Source organism: Periplaneta americana, chromosome 4, assembly GCF_040183065.1.
Source record: "Periplaneta americana isolate PAMFEO1 chromosome 4, P.americana_PAMFEO1_priV1, whole genome shotgun sequence".
NCBI lineage: Eukaryota > Metazoa > Arthropoda > Insecta > Blattodea > Blattidae > Periplaneta > Periplaneta americana.
This window is the reverse complement of record NC_091120.1, coordinates 145,610,034-145,619,673: the sequence shown is the minus strand read 5'-3', so window position 1 is coordinate 145,619,673 and position 9,640 is coordinate 145,610,034. Positions and strand designations below refer to the sequence as shown.

At 36.6% G+C, this 9,640-nt stretch overlaps 1 pseudogene; it reads right to left on the bottom strand.

The window, feature by feature from the left end:
* Positions 1–3,869: 3,869 nt before the first annotated feature.
* On the bottom strand, positions 3,870–4,790 carry LOC138698955 (NADH-ubiquinone oxidoreductase chain 1-like; annotated as a pseudogene).
* Between the last annotated feature and the right edge of the window lie 4,850 nt (positions 4,791–9,640).

Sequence of the window (9,640 nt, the reverse complement as noted above, 5' to 3'; positions counted from 1 at the left end):
GCAGAAAGTGCATGCCTGACAAGCAGAAAAAACTTCCTAACATACAGCAAAACAATCACCATTACATATCCGAAGGCCGTGACATCTCTCTCTTTCCATACCATTGCAATACTCATTCGTCTTTAACATCAGAAGTTCGCCATTGCGAGAGAACGAATCAATAATTTTATTTCCTTTAAAATATCAATACATTAGAGATTCTCGAAGGACTGTTTAAAAAATCTTGTATGAAACTCGTGCAAAACTAGAGTTTTAAGCACTCACCGTGTTGTTCAACACCCCTTCGGGTCTGTGGACAATCTTCACCTCTCGTGCTTAAAACGCTATCATTTCACAACTTTTTGCATAAATAGCTGTATTATTTTTGATACCATTACCTTTTAAACAAATTTACGAACACACATCTTGTGAACATGTCTACATTACACTTTCCAGTTGCAACAAATAATTTTGCATTGTTTCTGTTACATTTACGGTTTAAGAGTAACTATTTTAATACTTGTATTAATAGTAAATCAGTTTATGAATAGGTATTTTGCAAGGCTGCTACAAGACGCGTACTTCGTCTTAAACGTGAGCACCGCGGGGATAGGGTACAACGAGATAGAAGTAGAATATAGCGTGGCGTGCACGTCTGTATCAGCGCTCTTGATGGTACTAGCAGGGCGGGTAAATAAAATTCACCAGCCCTGGTACTAGCTTGAACTGCCGACCGCCATGTTTTAGCTGGTTAGCTCGCTTTAGCAGAAGGAGATGTATAAGCACGTGGAGATTTTTAAATCCCGTAATTAAGATGACTGTTGTGTGTTCTGCTTATAATTGTAGCAACCGAAGCTACAAAACAAAGAATATGTCATATTTTAAGTCAGTAGTCTGCCATAATTTGATATCACTATACATATCATAACAGTTATTGATAGAAAGATTCTGTAACATGTTCATTCTTTTTACAGATTCCCACTGAAAAATGATTTGTTAACTAAGCTGTGGGTTTCACTAATGAAGAGAGAGAAATGGTTTCCCACAATACATAGTGTTTTGTGTTCCGCACATTTCGATACTGAACATATGTTGCCTATTTTGTAAACGAGAGGAGACGTTTGTTGCCCAATGCAATACCAAATATATTCGATTTTCCATCTCATTTAAAAAAAAAAGAGACTTCTAGGCTTCCACCGAAGAAGCTTTCTCTTATGTTGCACAGGAAAATTCAGTAGAACATCACCAGCCACCAGAATTCAGGTCTGTATAACATACTGGCATCAATATGACTTCAAGTAACCTATGTCTGTCCGACGAAACTGAAGGTTACGTGTTTTCCACTGAAAGCGTATTCGATCTCGTCTGCATTTTCATAATGCTACCATTACTAATTTACAAACAAAAAAAAAAAAAAAAAAAAAAAAAATGTGTACTTAGACATTTGAATATGCTCATTGCTTACGTTTCACTCTACCGACGATTCATTGCAATAGAAAAAAATAAAACATGTCAACTCCAGTTAAATATGATGTATAGAATAAAATGTTGCTACCTGGGTTTACTGACTACTATTAAAAAAAAGTATTGGTAAAAATGGGGTATAAGAGTTATTGAGAAATAAAATAAGATTCACAAGATACTACTATCCTGGACTACCTCTTCCGTCTCATCCTACAGGAACCAAGCCCACTTTTACATTTGTTTCACATTTTAAAGCTTTAATGTTCATGTTAAGTATAAGGAAAAAATGTTGGGTGGGTTTCCTTCCCAGTGGTAAAAATAGGATATATGAGAAACTGCAACATAAAATAAGATTCACAAGATGCAACAGTCTTTTCAGCCTCGTCCTATAGCAACCACGCCCATTTGTATCCACATCTTAAAGTTTCGATACTAACGTAAGATGTATGGAATAAACGGTTGCTGCATGGGTTTCCTGACAGCTGTTAAAATAAAGAAGTGTTAGTAATGGAATATGTGGGTTAATGCGATATAAAATAAGATTCATAAGATGCAATATGATCTATACAGTCACTTTCCGTATTATCCTATAGAAACCACGCCCATTTATTGACCAGTTAAAACATGGCGGACATAGGTTCAACAGTTTTCAAATATGGCGGTGCGATCGCCACTCTATATTCTTATTTATATCTCGATGATGGGGTATAAGGGCAGTCTCCTCGTGACTGTCATCAGAGCTGCAGGGAAGAGCGTTTTCGTCTGTTGGCAAGTGCTAATGAATTCACAGCGATGTAGCAATCTTTCCTAGAAACAAATTGGATTTGTTGTTAAATGAAAACAAAAGACGATACTATTCTTCTTACCTTAAGGATTTAGTATGTGTAATTACTGTTACTAAACTTTTTTTTAAAATGTACATTTTCTTACCATCATTCCCAGTAGTAGAGAGTCTGCCTCCGTAGCGTAGTTGGCATAGCGCTGGCCTTCTATGTTCGAGGTTGCGGGTTCGATCCCAGCCCAGGTCGATGATATTTAATTGTATTTAAATGCGACAGGCCAATGTCAGTAGATTTACTGGCTTGTAAAAGAGATGCAGCTCTTTGCTTGTTTAATTCTCTATGAACTGAAACAACCCAGAACTCACCACGTGGAGGTGGCTGCATGTCGAGTTCCGCCCTGCCCATCCCAACCTCCCTACCATGTGGGCAAGTGCATTCCAAGATCGGATCGGATCGGATCGGATCGGATCGGATCGGATCGGATCGGATCGGATCGGATCGGATCGGATCGGATCGGATCGGATCGGATCGGATCGGATCGGATCGGATCGGATCGGATCGGATCGGATCGGATCGGATCGGATCGGATCGGATCGGATCGGATCGGATCGGATCGGATCGGATCGGATCGGATCGGATCGGATCGGATCGGATCGGATCGGATCGGATCGGATCGGATCGGATCGGATCGGATCGGATCGGATCGGATCGGATCGGATCGGATCGGATCGGATCGGATCGGATCGGATCGGATCGGATCGGATCGGATCGGATCGGATCGGATCGGATCGGATCGGATCGGATCGGATCGGATCGGATCGGATCGGATCGGATCGGATCGGATCGGATCGGATCGGATCGGATCGGATCGGATCGGATCGGATCGGATCGGATCGGATCGGATCGGATCGGATCGGATCGGATCGGATCGGATCGGATCGGATCGGATCGGATCGGATCGGATCGGATCGGATCGGATCGGATCGGATCGGATCGGATCGGATCGGATCGGATCGGATCGGATCGGATCGGATCGGATCGGATCGGATCGGATCGGATCGGATCGGATCGGATCGGATCGGATCGGATCGGATCGGATCGGATCGGATCGGATCGGATCGGATCGGATCGGATCGGATCGGATCGGATCGGATCGGATCGGATCGGATCGGATCGGATCGGATCGGATCGGATCGGATCGGATCGGATCGGATCGGATCGGATCGGATCGGATCGGATCGGATCGGATCGGATCGGATCGGATCGGATCGGATCGGATCGGATCGGATCGGATCGGATCGGATCGGATCGGATCGGATCGGATCGGATCGGATCGGATCGGATCGGATCGGATCGGATCGGATCGGATCGGATCGGATCGGATCGGATCGGATCGGATCGGATCGGATCGGATCGGATCGGATCGGATCGGATCGGATCGGATCGGATCGGATCGGATCGGATCGGATCGGATCGGATCGGATCGGATCGGATCGGATCGGATCGGATCGGATCGGATCGGATCGGATCGGATCGGATCGGATCGGATCGGATCGGATCGGATCGGATCGGATCGGATCGGATCGGATCGGATCGGATCGGATCGGATCGGATTAAATAATAATAATAATAAAATAAATATATCTTAATACCCAAGAAAAACAGTCAATAATTTAATGATAAAGGAAAAATTCTTCTCCATGCCAAATATATCAATCTATCATAACGAAAACGCTGTATTGTACCACGAACACAAATAAATAGAAAAGAAAGAAAAGAAAGCCTAAAATAAAAAAAAATATAGAATTAATATCACTACCAAAAAAAGTGATACAAAATAATATTCTCATAAACAAAATACTAGCATATTCAGCCAAACAAATTAATGCAAAACCACCACTTCTATATTAAACTTTAAAACCTCAAACCAATTCTGATTCACTCTCAGCAAAATCAAAAGGAGTGCGATTGGTTTCAGCCAAACATGAAGTAAACAAAATTATTGATAAAGGAAATGTAAAACAAATTATTCAAATGTCAATCTGAAAATCATAAAATATTATTAGATTATAGCTACCTACTAAAAATACGAAATACAACAAAATTAAAGCCAATCTAACTTCATAAGAAATTGTCTGAGCAACAGCGCGTAATCACCCTAATAATGCATAATTAGAATTAGATGACCAACCAGCAATTATAACAGTATATACACCCAAACTAGTACAACAAAGAAAAAAAAATAAACCCAACTCAAAAGAAATAAAACCAGTAAAGTAAGGAATTACAAATAATAATAACAAGGACAAAAATAATCTAAAAACTGGAGCAAAATAATAACATAAATAATTAGACAAAAATAAATGTCTCCTCCCTAGTAAAAAGTTCAATTGTATCTCTAAAAGGGTGCAAAATTCCAATAAAACCAACCTTATTAGGACCTTTACGAATTTGAATATACCCGAAAACTTTACGCTCCAACAAGGTTAAAAAGGCAACACCAACTATAAGAAAAATAACTAGTAAAATAAAAATAATAAATAAACCAAAAATCTCCCTAAACATAAATATTATTTATAGAATAAATCCATATTGAAAGATTCTAAATCCATTTCACTTATCTGCCAAAAGAGTAGCAATTAATAGTAATCATAAACAAAAAATTATTCCAAATATCTGGTCCTCTCGTACTAAGATATAAAATTTATTATAGATAGAAACCGATCTGGCTCTCGCCGGTCTGAACTCAGATCATGTAAGATTTTAAAGGTCGAACAGACCTAAACAATTTGAAATTCTACACCCAAATTAAATCAACATCGAGGTCGCAAACCCATTTATCAATAAGAACTCTCAAAAAAGATTACGCTGTTATCCCTAAGGTAATTTAATCTTATAATCAACAAAATTGGATCAAGTATTCATAAATAAATGTATATTAAACAAAAAGAGTTAATTAATTCTTCCCATCACCACAACAAAAGATATCAAATATTAAATAAAATAAACAAACAGAATAAATAAAATAACATATATAAACTCTATAGGGTCTTCTCGTCCTATAAATAAATTTAAGCTTTATAACTTAAAAATTTAATTCAACAAAAATAATAAGAAACAGCATATTCCTCGTCCAACCATTCATTCCAGTCCACAATTAAAAGACTAATGATTATACTACATTTGCACGGTCAAAATACCGCGGCCCTTCAAAACTAATCAGTGGGCAGGTCATATTTCATATTAAAATACAAGAAAAGATGTTTTTGATAAACATGCGAGAATAAATTTACTTGCCTAGTTCCTTTTAAAATCTTAACAAAAAATTTATAATGCAATTACAAAATTACTAATTCCATCATAATTACAAATAAATAATAATTTAATAACAAATTCCAATAAAACAATTAAATATTAATAAATCAAAATCTAAAAAATTAAAATGATAGTTATTATAAAACCAACATCAATCAAAAGTTATAAAATTATGTTAGAGAGCTTATCCCCCATAACATTAATATTAATAAAATGAAAACTAAAAAGATAGAAATATGATAATAATATATGAATTAAATTCATTTCTTGAAAAACCAGAAACCATTGAAGCCGAATAACATTTCACTACTAAATAATAATTATTAATAATTATAAAACACTAACTAAAATAATTAATTAGATCCTTCAAAATCGGGAAACAAAAAATTTATAATATAATTTAATAAACCCTGATACACAAGGTACAACAAAAATCTACTTTTATAAATTAATCATACAACCTTTACAGTAAAAATAAACTATAATTGAAAAAATTTAATCAACAACAATATACAAAAACAATTAATTAATTTTAACATAAAAATAAAATGAAAAAAAAATTATATAATATTTCAGATTATATCGAATTACACCATAAAATTAATCAGTGTAAATTCAATTCTTGACTTAAAGATTTAATCCGTATTAAATTATCATTACAGCCACAACTTCCGGTACAACCACTATGTTACGACTTATCTCAACTAATAAATAATGAGAGCGACGGGAGATGTGTACACATTATTTTAGAGCCAAAATCACTATTACAATCTGCAAAAAATTACAATTAAATCCAATTTCATAATAAAATTTCGAATAATAATCAAATAATAAATATAAATGTAACCCATCTCCACCAAAACATAAACTGCACCTTGACCTGAAATAATTTATAAAATTAAATTAAGAAAATTTCATTAACCCTAAGAAGATTTTCATTATAACGGCGGTATACATATATTAATCTTGGTAAAGTTCAACGCGGACTATCGATTAAGGGACAGATTCCTCTAAAAGACTAAAATACCGCCAAATTCTTTAAGTTTCAAGACCTTAACTAATACTACTCAAGTTAAAAATAATTTATATCTAAAATAATAGGGTATCTAATCCTACTTTAAAACAAAAGATTTCATAGCCTCAAATAAAATAAAGTCATAACAAATATTAAGATTTCACCCAAAAATAATAAAATAAGCTCTAACAAAACTCTTAAATACTTTAACTAAAAAGATTTACTTATATTCATTGTATAACGGCGGATGCTGGCACAAATTTAACCTATAATAAATCAAAATTACCAAATCAAATTCCCATAAATTTTCAAAACTTATTACTGCGAAAGAACAACAAATTAACTAATCATTAAGATAAAAATAATTAAATTACGCAAAAACTTACATATAAAATAATTAAAAGCAAATAAATAAGCAAGAATAAAACTCATTAAATAAACACTAAAACAAAAATTGGACTTAAATACAAAAATAAAGATTATATAAAATGAAAAAAAAAAGTAAAACCCTAATTTCTCCATACATTTTAACCAACTCACAAAGTATCCTCAACACAACTCCTACATCAACTTTTAAACTCTTAAATAAACATCTAAAACTACGGGACAAATAAAAAAAATTGAGGCATTGACCACTAGTGTATAATAAAATTATCTCTTCTCTTTAATAGTAACAGTATAACTACAGATCACATTTTATTTTCTGATCCGATCCGATCCGAACCCTGATGCGATCCGATCCCCGATCCGATCCGATTCCGATCCGATCCCCGATCCGATCGGATTTGATCCGATCCCCGATCCGATACGATTCGATCCGATCCGATCCGATCCGATCCCATCTGATTATCTGATCTGATCTCATCTGATCTGATTTTGGGATCTGATCTGATGCGATCTGATCTGATTCTGGGATCTGATCTGATCTGATCTCATTTGATTCTGGGATCTGATCAGATCTGATCTCATTTGATTCTGGGATCTGATCTGATCTGATCTCATCTCATTCTGGGATCTGATCTGATCTGATCTCATTTGATTCTGGGATCTGATCAGATCTGATCTCATCTGATTCTGGGATCTGATCTGATCTGATCTCATCTCATTCTGGGATCTGATCCGATCTGATCTCATCTGATTGTGGGATCTGATCCGATCTGATCTCATCTGATTCTGGGATCTGATCAGATCTGATCTCATCTGATACTTGGATCTGATCTGATCTGATCCGATTCTGGGATCTAATCTGATCTGATCTGATTCTAGGATCTGATCTGATCTGATCTGTTTCTCGGATCTGATCTGATCTGATTCTGGGATCTGATCCTGGGATCTGATCTGATCTGATCTCGTATGGGTTCTGATCTTAACCGATCTGAACTTCCGCCTTAAAAGACGGCAAGCCCCACAAAATATACTTCTCAGACAAGACCAGCGGCCATTCTTCCTTTTTCTGTCATCATCCTCTTCTTTTTCATCTTCTTCTTTTTGTTCTCCTTTTGATGGTAATTGGTCCTCAATGGATAGTGTTGCCATCGAATCTGGCATGAGGGATGGCATGTCAACTGGCATGGTAGGTGGCAACTCTTCTGACATATCACCTAACATGGGTGCTGCCCTGGACTCTGAGATGGAATATGGCATGGCAAATTCCCATACCGATGCGCACTTGGGTCGATCTTCGGACTCTCGCGTTGGATCTCGCATGCGATATTCGATTGTCGCGAAATGTGGCATGGCTTCCGATTCTGGGACGTAATCTGGCATGCCAAATTTCCAGATTGATAAGCACTTTGGTATTTCTTTTGATTGTCGCGTGGAATCTGGCATGCCAAATTCCCGTATTAGTGCGCTCTTCGGTCTTTCTTCTGATTTTGGCTTGGTATCAGGAATTCGATATTCCGATACTGAAGCGCACTTTGGTTGGTCTTGTGATTCTGGTGTGGAATCTGGCATGCCAAATTCCCGTATTAGTGCGCTCTTCGGTCTTTCTTCTGATTTTGGCGTGGTATCAGGAATTCGATATTCCGATACTGAAGCGCACTTTGGTTGGTCTTGTGATTCTGGTGTGGAATATGGCATGCGAAATTCCCATAGCGATGCGTAATGCGGTTTGTCTTCTGGGTCAGGAGTGGCACCTTGCATGTTTGGGATCACTGGCATGTACTCTGCAAGAAACGAAATAAACTTCATCGTTAAGCATGTGTCCTTGGAGTCACAGGCTTTCAGCGAGTGGCATATTAGTAGGGCGAGCTGCATATTTCTACTTTCCATTTGCAAGTCAAGAAAATTCATGTCATACAACCTCCTCAAAAATGTAAGAACAAATTACAAAAAACACAACACATCTTTCTTGAACCGGTAACCCCTAAACCTGGGGAAAAAAAATTGACTTCCGCACTAATAATAAAATTAAATACCGTCATGCCTAATAAGCTTCATAATAGAGATCGATTTCAAAATAGTGGCATATATATACCACAATGCAAGAATTGCCCCAGCAAATACATTGGTCAAACTCGCAGAAATTACAGAACCCGGTTTAATGAACATGTTTCCGATTTCAAATACAATAGACGAAAAACAAAGTTTACAACACATCTGATAGAACAAGGTCATGAATTAACCAATATAAATTATATACTACACGTCGTTCACCCTATCAATAAAGTCCACGTATAAATATCGCTGAAGAATTATATATTTCACAAGCATTAAATAATGGTTTATCCCTTTTGAATGAGCAACTCCCGAACATACATAGTCTGCTTTATAATTTAAATTCTCCATACACACGTAATTTTCGGTACACCAATACGCTTCCATCCCCCCCCTCTAACTTTCAATTTTATGTTACTTCGATTTTAAGCGTAACGTTCGTCAACATTTGTGACTGAACTTTCTACAACAAGGATATATTTTCTTCTGCTCCGTCTCGGTAAGTGATTTATTTATTTAATTTGGTGCCCCCCTCTTTTTGTGTTTCGTGAATTAACATAATTTGGTAACAAATCACAATAATTTCCTTTATTAATCTTTTCAACATAGTACACCTAAATAAGATATTCTACTTACTTTCAGATTA